At 43.1% G+C, this 13481-nt stretch overlaps 1 protein-coding gene across 5 annotated transcripts in view; it reads right to left on the bottom strand.

The window, feature by feature from the left end:
- VEGFC (vascular endothelial growth factor C) overlaps positions 1-13481 on the bottom strand; it is a 353484-nt gene that overhangs the window by 32882 nt on the left and 307121 nt on the right. The window contains exon 1 of one of the 5 annotated variants that reach the window (XM_053659878.1): positions 11813-11892. The exons of the other annotated variants lie outside the window; for them this stretch is intronic. The gene's annotated coding sequence lies outside the window, so the exon portion shown is untranslated. Of the gene's footprint in view, positions 1-11812; positions 11893-13481 lie in introns of those variants that run through there. 5 annotated transcript variants of the gene reach the window in all.

The following is a 13481-nucleotide window of genomic DNA, read 5'->3' as shown; positions in this document are numbered from 1 at the left end:
CCACAACTTCCCCGTGAGCTTTTCCTTGTCTTCTGCCCTGTGATCACCGTGCTGACTGTGCAGTTGCTGCCTCAGAACCACAGGCTCTTTGTCTCCTGAGATGACACTTCTCTGCTTTTTCTTCTCTGGAGCGGCTGCCATTCTCAGTAACCTTTGCTGGCACCTCTGATCCATAATCCAAAGTGCTGGAGTTCCGCAGGCTCAGCGTTTCCCAACCACCCTTCTCATGCTCTCCTCGGAGGACCCCCACCAGATCCAACCCCGCGGGGAAAGGCTGCATCTAAGGGCTCCGTGAGACACACACAGCCTGGCACCCTTTCCTCAGAGGTGCTGCCACCAGAGTCCTTGGGCCCCATTGTCACGGATCCAAACCAAATCGATGAGTTTCCTCTCCAAATCCGTTTCCTCCCCCGTTTTCCCCACTGCCTGAGCCGAGGCTCCCTTTATCTCCTTCCCCTCCTTTCTAAATCGGATCTATCAGCAGGTACTAAGCGTCTTACCTCTACAACACACCAGTTTTCTCCAAGTCCACTGCCGACCTCCTGGTTTAAGTCTTCGCTCTGTCTTGGCTAATTCTTAGCATCACCTCCCTGACGGATCCCCTCCACTGCCCTGCTGGCTCTCCACACACAACGCAGAAGAGTCCCCGATAAACACCCACAAAATGATGCCACGCACCCATTTCCTCTGCCTCAGTAGCTTCAGAGGATGGGCCCCCCTCAGGGGTGGACCCTGTGGCATTCCATCCACCCTCACAGGCCAAGGATGTCCCTGAAACTGCCAGCCTTTTCTCAAATTCCCTACAGCAAGAACTGTATTGCCCTGGCACAAGCCGTGGCTGGTGCTTTCTCCGGCTTTCTATTTACTATACTTAAATAACTCCATTCCCATAATTGATGCTGGCACCCACCTTGTTTTTCCTTTTGTGTCATTCCGGCGCTGTAAACACCAGCTAGTTTACTCTTTGCCTGACATACGCCCCCAGGTCCGTCATATCACCTACTATGTACACACTCTTGTGTACCAGACCTGGCCTCCGGCACAGAGTGAAGGGATAAGTGTGAGAGGTGTGAGCAGTTTCCTCTCACTTTTCATGTCATGCAACAACTCTACAAATAGTGTTTTCCTAAAGCCAAAGAGAAACATTAGAAAAAATGTTGGAGGCCATTGAACTCAAATTTGATTCAAAGGGCCAAACAGTAACTGCTGATAATGATGCATTTGTTTTCTTAAGGTGACTAAGGTTTCACTTAGGAAGGTTCCCTCTTTAGTCTGAATCAAAGAGTAAGAAAATAAACGCAATTTTCTTTTCAAATATAACATTTTAAGAAATGGCATAACATTTGTATTTTAACTAGTTATTTCATCATATTAATATTCAAACTGCTGTATTTCATTTACACATGGAAAAATGTGTAGTCAGCTCTTTAAAAAGGTTTAAAAGTTTATCTTTTAAAAATAAAATGCAAGAAAGACAGGAAGGAAGGGAGGAAAGAAGGAAGGAAGGGAGGGAGGGAGGGAGGGAGGGAGGGAGGGAGGGAGGGAGGGAGGGAGGGAGGAGGAGGGGGAGGGGAGGGAGGGAGGGAGGGAGGAAGGAAGGGAGTGAGGGAGGGGGGAAGGGGGAAAGGGAGGGAGGGAGGGGGAACGGAGGGAGGGAGGGAGGGAGGAAGGGAGGGGGGAAGGGAGGGAGGGAGGGAGGAAAAAGCCTGACCCAAACAGGCCTCATAAAAAGTACAAAGAAAGTGCTTATGCGCTCAGAGACTACTTAACAAGGTACTACTGAAGACCACCTTCATTTTTTATTTAACTGAAAAATTTAAAACAATTGCACTTTTCTTCCTTCATGTGACACATGGTGAATGAAAGCACATGTGAAAGTCACCGGTTCGGGGCAGGGCAGGAAAGACGGTGACGTTGCAGCAGGAACATTACACCTCCACCTCCTTTTCTGCAAACCGTAGCAGAGTTACGAACTGACGGCAGGGCTCTGCAGGGCCGGCGTGGCCACTGTCCCTTCCTCAAGCTTTGGATCTAAGGCCCAGGACCTCAGAGAATCGCCTTCCTTGGGCTCCATCCATGTCTCCAGTGCGCAGAGCCTTAATGGATTGTCACCTAAACCCTACCTGGCCTACACTTCTTATTAGCTGAAAAAAATAACGGGTTACAGCTGTCCCCATTTCATCAGAATGGGACACCTGCCACACTGCAAGTTAAAGGTGACGGGGAAGCAGGGGAAAGGTGGATGAAAAGACCCAAAGAAAAAAGCTACCAAAGGAGAAAGCAAAATCCACAACCACGAAGCCCACAGAGAACACGGCAGTAGGGACCCCAACTTCGGTATCGGTGAGGATTAAATACGTGACTTGTCACCTTTGCAGTGAGAAAACGTCCCTGCCAGGCTTTTCCTAAGGTGCCAGTTCTTGTATCAGTTAACAAGCAATGGCAGTCACGGGTCGTGACCAATGTTATGTCATGAAGTAATACACCACTTTTCAACTCGTGGGTTTTACCTTTCATGAGACCACAGACATTTGCACACACATTTGGCCAGTTTACTCATAACAGTCACCGGCGTCAGAGCTAACACTGGAAGTCACTGCCACTCGCATTGGGTAGAGCGCTGTGATCCAACCGAGTGTTTGTGAGCAGGCGGCGAACCTGGGACCCTCACGTGTTGCTCATGCGAGTGCAAACATACATGCTTTAGAAGCTAGTTTGATGGCTTCTTAAAAGATTTATACATAACTTATATGGCCCAGAAATTCCACTGCTGGTGAACTGTCCACACAAAGACTTGTAGGTGAATGTTCTTAGTCACGTTATTCATAGTAGCCCCAAATTGAAAAACATTTTAAAACCCCATCAACTGTCTAAATGGATAAGTAAAATGTGTTTTATGGATATAATGAAATACTATTCAGTAACAGAAAACAATGAACTCCTGACACACACCACAACAGAGAGGAACCTCAAAAATATGTTAAGTGAAAACAGCCAGACACAAAAGACAATATCCTGTATGATCTCATTTAGAAGCAATTTCTAAAAAATACGAAAGTACAGGAAAGGAACACCTGGGTGGCTGCCTGCCCCTGGGTGAGGGGCGAGGGACTGACCCCAGGAACACGAGGGAACTTTCTGGTGTGGTGAGGACATTAGAACACTGCGTTATGGTGACTGCTGTGTATGTGTAAATCATTAACCGATTATGGTGAGTAAATTTGATGGGATGTAAATTATACTGTAATAAACCTGTTAAGTAACAGCAGTCTTCCAAAAATGAGGGAATTGGCTGAGGAAAAAAAAGACACGCAATCCGGGAGGGGACTGCTCTCCTCCTAGACCGGAAGAGCTGCCCCCAGGGCTTGGAGCCCATTGGTTGCTGGTGGGAGAGAGAAGGAGGACTCCAGCAGAGAGAAAAGAAGGAAATGGAGTTTCTTCATTAACTGCTAAGTTTTGTCACCAATTTTCAGTGGAGTTTTATAATTAGTTTAGAAAGTCTGGGAAATACTTGTGGTAGAGACAAGCAAACAAAAGTAGAAATTAGTTCCAAAACTTACCCTAAAAAAACTTGTGTAAGAATAAAAGAGTTCCTCAACAGTAAATAATAGAGCATCATGATAAAAATAAAGAATAAATATATGTTCGCCCACACACTGGGGTATTCAATACCACCCTTCAGATGACAGGTGGATGAGAAGTGTGTACACGGACTGGGGGGGGGGTGCGGAGAAGAATGACTGTCGGGGTGGGGCAATAAAAGTAGCCATAAGGGCAGGGATACAGGCCAGACCCTGTCTTCTTAGGAACAAGCCAAGAGATCACATCCACATGCAAAAAAAGTCAAGAAAGTACCAGAATGATAACATGAAGGAAACAACCAAAAGCAACCATTAAGAGAGTAGAAAGAGGTTGTTTTTCTGAAGCACAGGACTTAAGGAGAGGAGAGGCTATGGGAGCGGATGGCTTCTCCTTTTGTAGCCCTGTGATACTATTATACTAGTCTACTATGAACAATTCTCATGTGTCATTTAAATAAAAAGTATCAAACTTGTAATTCAATAATTAGTTTGAAGAATGTAAACCGATAGTTTAGCATATGTAATTGCACTAAAGTATGAAAGTTTTAACAGCCTCCACAATTAAGATCAAACTTTTTAAACAGCTTCTCTCCCTCTGTCCCCAACATGAATCTGTTGGGGACAATAAGAATTGTTTCACAAGCAATTCTTGTTGTCTTCATGTGTAACTAGCTTCTTTTTAAAAGAATGCAACCGCCTTTGCCTTTTGTTTTTGCTTTGGAATTAAATGCACTGGGGTGGCGCTGGGTTGGTGAATAAGTGTATACAGGTGTCAACTGTGCAACTCCGCAAGACGCCAGCTGTCTGCTGCACTGGGGGTTCACCGGCGGTACCAGCAACCTCTTCTCATTCATCAGAATGGTATTCATTGTTCAAGACCATGTTTACACGGTCATTTCATCTTGCATTGTTTGGCAACTTAAGCAATATTTTGAAATTCATATCCTGGCTCTTGATCATTCATTCTTTTTATGTGTAGCAACTTCCATCATTATTCTTCCATGAGTCCTTGCCGAGTTCTGCTTCTGTGCAAGAAACTGTTCTGTTTGTTGGTGTGAAGATGGTAAACACATTTGAGGGCTATGCACAAAGTTTTTAAAAATAAGCATCATGTTTAACTTTTTAAACTAATCATTACTTTTATAGATTATCAAAGCTTCACGTGAAGTCAGCATTGACTAATTGCTCTAGAGAAAACTGAAAGGAATGTGTAGAAGAATCTCATAAAAAATTGTAAAAGTTAAGTGGGAGAAATTTAAGGGAGGACAAAAAACATTTGAAAAAATGTTTAGAATGTGTATGCTTTTGTGTGTATGCATATACATACATACTCCTCACCAATAACATTCTCATATTCTTTCAGGTTCACATGAAAATGTCTTCCTTTATCTTCCTTCAGATACGGATCAGACATTCTTTTATGTAGCACTTTTGCCCTGTTAGTGATACATAATATACACACCAACCTATACCTCCCTTACATGCAATATGAGATGGCTTTGCACTCTTGTTCCTTTCCCAGGGTCAGAGTACTGTTTGCATGTGTTTTTATTTAAACAATTTAAAATTTGACAGTATAGAATAACTCTTGTCCATTTTTGGATGTCAAAAGAATCCTAACTCACGGTTGATCCAGTTCTACCCTTTACACATTATAAATCAGGAAAGGAAAGAACAAGAAACAAAATGCCTGCACACCTACACTGTGGCTAGCTTTTCTTTTTTCAGCACCAGAGGTTTTGGACAGAGGCTCTTAGAGCAAATCTTCCCAGAGATGAAATGTTTATTTTTGCCTATCATCTTTGCCCATCCAATGGAGCAAGAGATCACACAACATCACTTTTAAGAACGTCCAGGTGGCCCTGGCTGGTGTAGCTCAGTGGATTGAGCACGGGCCTGTGAACCAGAGGATCATGGTTCGATTCCCAGTCAGGGCACATGCCTGGGTTGCAGGCCAATTCCCAGCAGGGGATGCATGAGAGGCAACCATACATTGATGTTTCTCTTCCTCTCTCCTTCCCTTCCCCTCTAAAGATAAATAAATAAAATCTTAAAAAAAAGATACTTATTAAAAAAAAAAAGAACGTCCAGGTGCAGCCTGCTGAACAGTGACTCCCTGGACAGACCACTGCAAGGTTTACTCTTTGAGGACCTCACAGTGACCTGCTAGTGTGAGGGGACACTGCCCAAGCAGTCATGTCCACTGGTTGAGAGAGGTGCCTGTCATTTGCAGTATTTTCAACATCACTACTCTAAAGGACTAGGACATTTTTTCAATGAGCCACATAAAATTCTTCCTCACAGTCTTTTGAAATCTATCTTATATAAACTTCCCATTTAAATAGCCTCCTATAATATCTGAAATAGCAACGTTTGGGGAAACGAATTGGACTTAATTCGTTTAGCCTTAATTGGCCTTAACTGAGATAGATGTGACTGTTCATTCAAAAGTGGATTTACATCCATTGTCTCTGGCTAGGAAAGAGGCACTGTCTCCACCCTGGGCCATCTCCACCACCGTGGAAACTCATGCCTTAATTTTTGTAAATGGATAATTCTGTAAGGACTCCAGGCCTGAAAATGATTTCTTAAATAAGAAGAAAAACATGGGAATAAAGGGCACCAAAATCACTAAAACAAAAATAAAAGGCTTGCATGCTTTGGACAACGATGGCTGTGAATTGCATCGTGTATTAGGGTTCAGCTGTATTTCACTATAAGGTGACTATGTTTTGTATAATTACCCTACTGTTAAATTTGGTGGTGTTTTCTCTTGATTTATAACTTAAAAAAAACTATTAGGCTGTCTATGCACTTGGTATAGAAGAGATAAACAGCATATACATGACTCGGTCTGTCTGTGATGCAACTAATTTCGTTGTAAAGAAGATACAATAAATGTACGAGATGATATATGCCTAGAGTTTAGTATAATTCTAGGTGTACGTGAGGAGCACTTCCTAAGTGTGCAAATATTTTCTCTGGGGCTCTGAGGGAAGTATGCATTTACTCTTATTATTTTTCCATTATCGTTTCCTGTCAATGTTATTTTGTATTGGTTTCAGCTGTACAGCACAGTGGTTAGACAATTACCTAATGTATGAAGTGATTTCCCCCAATAATTCCAGTACCCACCTGTCACCATACACAGGTATTTCAGTATGACCGACTCTGTTTCCTATGCTGCACTTGACATCTTGGTGACTGTTTTCTAACTGCCAATCTGCACTTCTAACCCCTCCCCCTTCTCCACCCGGCCCCCCAACCCTCCTCCCCTCCAACAACCGCTAGTCCAGTCTCTGTGTCTGAAGTTAAATTTATACACCTATAAGGAATGAAAGACCATGAAAGACTGTCTTGGACATAAACATTCACGTCAGTGAGAGTATCTCTCGTGATTTTTAAAATGTTTCTTCTTTTAAAAATCAAGCATTTCATAATTGCTTCAGTGTTCTTCCTGCTTCTAAATAGGGTACTACTCACCAAATTAGAAACAATTCTTAGCTAAACACAGAGTGATCGAAGGATACTATAGACTAAATATTTACCAGTGGGCTACACAGTGAAGCATAACTCATTCTATTTTCAAGGATGCATTTTAAAAGAATAATCCTTCTCCTTCAGCAAATGATAACAATATTTTCAAAACACTACCCTTAATCAAAATATATAATACATCTGGGTATACATTTTAAATGGTTATACGAAACATGCACTGCTCATAAACCTGAGTGATGGTATTATCGGAAGCCCATTTTCTCACATTCACTAATAAACACCCTAAAATGAAATGTAAACCTACAATAAAAAAAAAAGCAAACTAGCATAAAAATTTAAAGATGTTTTGCTAAAGGAAGAGGGAATTTTTATAGAAGAATTTTGTTTGACAATATTCTAACAAATTTTATCATTGTTCATTTAATGCTGAAATGTGAAATATAAAATATTTTTAGATCAATAAGATATAAATTATTCCAGAATTTATTCAATATTTCTAAGAAAGTAATTTGCCTTTTAGTGTTTCTATAATGCTCAGAATTAAAAATTACCTAAAAAGGAAAAAAAATATTTATTTGCTTGATAAAAAGGCCCCCAAACAAACAATATAAATAACTGTTCTGAACAGAATAATCTTAAAAGTAGTTGTAATAAAACTTTTAAAGGACAGCTTTGCTTTTTACTTAATAAAAGTCTCCTTGGAAAATCATCACAATTCCTCATAATTTATTTTATACTGCATTATTCCTTCCTGATTATGGTAAAATAATCTATGAATCCCATTGCATAAAATTACCAAGCTCAGTTTAAAATACATTTATATATTTTTATGAGCTGCACATGAGGAAAGCAGAAAACGAGCAGAATGTGTGTCTCCGGACTGGATACAGGAAAGACGCAGACACCAAAGCAACCAGGGCTGGCTGAGCTTGGAGGGGCGCCCACGTGGGCGAGCGAGGGACGAAGGGAAGAGAGAGGATCAGACACCGAAGGCCAGATGTGTTCAAGGAGGACCGGCCCCCCGGAGGAGGGAGAGAAGGACAACCAGGTGAAGAGGCAAGACCAGGGTGAAGGCAGGCCGTGGAACACACCGCGCTGAGCCCCGACGCCCGTTTTCACTGCGCACACTCCTTCCTGCCCCTGCCCCGCCCATCAGAGCGCTAGGGCGGCGCCGGCGGTAAGAGGGGGTTTGCAAACTATTTATTTTTATCTATTAATATACAAATGCTGAAGTATTTGAGGGAAATATCTGTGATAAAGTGTATGTGCAGTATGGCTATGTCCTGCTTATTAAAATAATTGAAATGATGGCCAATAAAAGTTACACAGTAGTAAAAAATAACATGATTAAGAGCCTTATAATGACAAAAGACTAGGAATAGGATGAATCATGACCAATTATATAGTCATTGTAAAATCTACCTAATATATAAATATATGTATAAAGCAATATATATGACAATGATATATAATGTATGTTATATAAGCCTTTTATACACATAAAGTTGAAAATCCAGCCTCGAGGAAAGTTACTTTACATTTATCTTTCCATTGTTTTATTCTTATGAATGACAAATGCCTGGGGCACTTGACAGTGTATTTATTCAGTGATTTTCACACATTTATTTTGTAGGCTAAATGAATATCCCCTGTCTGAACTCTTCATCAGACCTCAGCAGAGTAAATGGGGAGCAGACACTGTTTCTAACCTGTGACCCCAAATTCCCGTACTACGGGAATTAAAGCCACGCAAACTTATCAGAGTTTCGATGTTCAGAAATGCTGGTCATCCCCAGAAAGGAAAAAATAGCCACAATTTCAAGAAACCTGTGCCATTATTGATCTGTTCTTAAAGTCGTTACCTGACTGAGCATTTCCCTTGCTCGGGCGTTAATAAAATTTAAGTGTAATAAAGATCCCAGGCTAGGAAAAATCACTTTGTGTTGAAAATATTGGACCGCGAATTAATCTTGGGAACTCATTGCCGTGATTTCACTGACTCTGGCCATAAAGTCACCAGTGATACGACTATTTTAGTGAAGGCAATTGTCCAATCCCAGCCTCTACTTTATAACCACACTTCATGTGATGGGTGAATCTGTGATGATGAGGCTTTGCGCTGGAGGACAGAGAATGATCAAAACCTCTAGCAGGGGTGTCCAACCTTCTGGTGTCTGTGGGCCACACTGGAAGAAGAGTTGTTTAGGACCACACATTAAATACACAAATACTAATGAAAACTGATGAGCAAAAAAAAGTTTTAAGTAAATTTACTATTTTGTGTTGGGCCATATTCATAGCCCCCCTGACCTGTATGCAGCCCGAGGGCCATGGTTTGGGCTCCCTGGATTCCCAGGCAGCATCTACAGGGTTTAAGAAGAAAGAAATACCACCTCTTCTTACAGTGCCTAGCGCTAAGTTCCTTGCAAAATATCAGGGTCCTTTTGTACATGAAGTCCAAGTACATGTGAAATATCAAGGTCCAATGAAGTAGCTCTCCCTTCCCTTCACCACTCAAGGGTCGAGTGTGAGGCAGAGCAACAGATGATGTGACCTTTAGGATTAAACATGACATCCAGCAGGAGCGACTTCAGCATCTCTAGCCTGATATTTTGGTAACACGTAACACTGATAAAGTTGCTGATGAGTAAGAGGACAAGTGATCAGCAGAACCTTATTATACTTACTTATCATACTTAACTAATATTGTTACTGTTGAGGACCAGAGTTTGTGCTAGCTTGGTAACAATCTTACTTCCCCAATAACAGTACTTCAAAGTGGATAACATTACCGTTATTTTACAGATGAGGTGATGGAGCCTTGGAGAAGTTAAATGACTTACAGAGGGCACGTGGCCAGTGGGTAGGAAAGACAAGGGCCAAACCTGGGACCACACTCCTAGGACTTCACAGCCTGTGCTAATTGAGCTATATTTTACTTTCTCTATACAATTTTAGAAATCCCTAAACTTCACAATCACATAATCCCGAGCTGTAGCCTGTCCTTGGTAAACCTTTTGCCTGACTCCTCCCGGCATCCAGTGCGTGGGACAATGGAGAGCCTTGGATAGGGTGAGCTTCCACAGACAGGTAGCCCCAAGACCACACCAGCCACATCTCATTGGGGAGTTCCAAATGTCACCTTTTCCTTGAGTCCCCTGGGAAGCTTCATCACTCAGTTCCCTTGAGCCTCACCCATGAGCTCAAACAGCCATAGCTTCTGTTCCCCCTCACTACGTCAGTGATTCTGAAGCTTTAATTTATACATACATAACGTATCCCGTTTTTGTTAAAAATACGAACTCCTGGGCCACGAGACCCTGGGTCTTCAGTTCTCCCTCTCTGGACCAGCTCTGCCTGTGGTTCTGATCCTCAGACCGCACCCCCTCATCTACAGCAGCCTGTGCGGGGGGTTCAGCCTGAGCCTGCAGGGACTGGGGGTGTGGGGCTTTCTTTCCTCTCCATCATCTGTCTACAGAAATAGCCAGATGTTCCAGAAACAGTCACGTTAAGTGATGGTCTTCAATCATGCAGCAAACCTCCTGGGCTAAGACCTGCTCATGTGCAAAAGTTCGGGTTTTAGGTATTGACAAGTTCATTGCAGGCTTTAAAAAGTCTGGATGATTTCATTATAAGCAAGTTCATCACCAGTCAAAAATGCCATGTCCTGTTGAAACTGCCTTGGGGTCTTCTTGGGTCTGTCACGAGCAGACTACAGATGGAGCCCTGTGTGGTGGGCAGCTCATTTTAGACGGCTGGGAATGACCCAAATGAGGACAGTGGTGATGGGAAGAATCTGAAGGTCAGGCAGCGTCCAGTGTAGCCCGGGTGGCATCTATTCAAAGGAAGACGTGACATCTTCCTGCAAATGGCTATCGGGCTGACAAGTCAAGGCTTGTTTTCTATTCCTCAGGGGACAGGGCTAGAACCGTTGAATGAAGGGCAAATTGGGGGTTCATTCTAAAAAATAATATCACTTCTAGGACCTTCCAGTAGCATAAAGGAAAACAGTGAGGCCAACATCAAACGGCAGGGAGGAGGCCTGGCCAGAGATGGAGCGGAAAGTACTGATGCTGAAGAGGATCCCACTGCGCACTTTCTTACGTATTAGTAGCTAGTTTTTTCACAGCAACAGTTAACATAGACAAGACAAGTAGAGTGTCTCTTTGGTTCACAAAACAATGTCCTTCCCTCAACTAAGTCTGTGCTACCCTTCTGCTCTGGGCGGGGGAGACAAACCCCCGCTCTGCCCCTGAGTTCACCCTACGGAAATTCTGACCTTGGGAAGAAAATACAGAGGGCAAGGCCTTTGCAACTGAACAGCCTGAAGGCAAATCTATCCAGGAGAACCTTCCAGAGTCTAGGTGATGTTAGTTTTTACTTGGTTCTCTGGACTATCACAGTACCAATATTTTTAAGGGAAAAACAGTCCCTTTTAATTTAACAGTTACTAAGAACTCGGGCTCTGTGACTTGCTAAATAATAATTTACTTTTGGAAAATGTCCCACTCCTCCTCATAAGTCTTGTATTTCACTGATTTGCTTTCTCTATGCATGTTTATATTTTTGGAAAATTATGCCACTGACATGAGCTGTGTTGGATGATGCTGTGATTTCTAATATGGCCCCAACACTGAAATTCTAAATAGAGCACCAACGACATTAAGCTGCTATTGAAATCCCAAACAGCCCCGGGAGTTATCAATGGTCACCGCCCTGCATCAGTTACTCACACAGAGCCACGAAGGTCAGGCAGGTGCCAGATGCTGATGAATTCTGCTCCGCTCTATTTCTTAAGCAGATGCAGAAATGTCCTTCTTGTTTGAGAGCACGGAGCCACTGAGACTGGCCCTGAAGACTGCAAGACAGGGAGACAGTGGGCGAGACTGGACCCCATTTCACACTGCGTGACAGCGCATGACGAACAAGTGGCGTGCTTCTAGCCCGCGGTTCCCACTTCATAATTCAAAGCTCTGACATCATCAACATGTATCACAAGATTGTATTCTGTGCCATTGTGAATAAAACTCAACAGCATGGTACCACAAGTTTAAAACTGGGCGCACAAGGAAATGAGATGCCAGTAAAAACCAATCAAAGTGGATACAAATCAAAGTTATAAGCTGAATATATTCCTCTTTCCTAGGTCATTGTAGTAAAATAAACTGATTCGAATCATGCCTACATGAGCTATGGCACTGATCTTATTATGGATCATGAATCCCAGTAAAAACAAAAGCAGAAACAAATTAGCTCAGGACCAAAACTACAGTGCATGGCACACGGCTTGTTCAATGAATGAGCTACATCGCTATAGAGGGGGCAGGAACTTCACACATGGGGGCAGGTCCTGACAACCAGCTGGCCTCACCAGCAGTGATCTAAAATCCGTAAGAAGGACAAACGGAGACACGCCCAGGCTTCCTTTGCCTCGCCCGCCCCAGCCTGCTGCCCCTGAAGTGACTGGGTGCAGCTGTGTCATTCTGCTGGGCTGTCTGATGGCGGTGCTGTCTCAAAATCAAACGGCCCGTTGTTTATTATCGTTGTGTTCGGGGCTTATTTTTGGAAGGGGCAGGGGGTGTCAAAGAATGATGTATGGCCTCCAGCATAAACACCCTGGGCACCAAGCCTTTATCTTTAGGACTCTGGGAGAGAGAAACCAGCAAGCACACCTTCTGGAACTCATTAACGGCGTGGATTCCTCCCCAGTGAGTCCGAGGCCTGGACAATGGCAGCCACGCCGGTCCCCAGGCAGTTCCTTTGGTGACTTGCTGCTCTGATAACCCTGTCATCAGAGGTGCTTTGTTCTGTTCTGAGTCCCGAAGAGACTTTGCTAACGTCAAGACACAGGCACGGGGAGACGCAGGACATGGTTTTGCCAACAGTTCAGAAGATCTGGCACCAGGCACAGTTTCATAACTTCTCCGCAGCAGATGGTATGGAGCTCAGCATCTCGCAACCCACGACAATGTCTTTATTCCTGTGTAAACAAGCTGTTCTAAAACATGTCTAAGCAAGGGACAGAAAACTGTGACGTAAAAGTACATATGACAGAAAAGAAAACAAGGACACTTTTCAATCTTTTAAGACAGAATTATTACTTCTTCATTGTAAATACAAGATATGCTTCCTCATTTCATTCAGAAACACCAAGAAATGTAGACATTAACTAGAATGCTGTGGCCTAAGTTATACCTTTTGGGTTTCTGATTTCTGAGGTTAACTCTTTGGCACTGCCGTTTGCTGACAAAGCCAACAAAGACTGCACGCCCTGTCTTGGAGCCTACCATGTACTTTTGCGTGGATTTTCGAAATTGACCCCTACAACAAACTCCCGAGGGAAGCAAGAAGAGGTCACTGTGCCTACATTGCAGATGATGAGTTTGAAGCTAAGGGAAGTTC

This window comes from Artibeus jamaicensis, unplaced genomic scaffold (assembly GCF_021234435.1).
Source record: "Artibeus jamaicensis isolate MK-2021 breed Jamaican fruit bat unplaced genomic scaffold, CSHL_Jam_final scaffold_833, whole genome shotgun sequence".
Lineage (NCBI taxonomy): Eukaryota > Metazoa > Chordata > Mammalia > Chiroptera > Phyllostomidae > Artibeus > Artibeus jamaicensis.
Note: the sequence above shows the minus strand (reverse complement) of the source record. Positions and strands in the feature narration are given on the sequence as shown.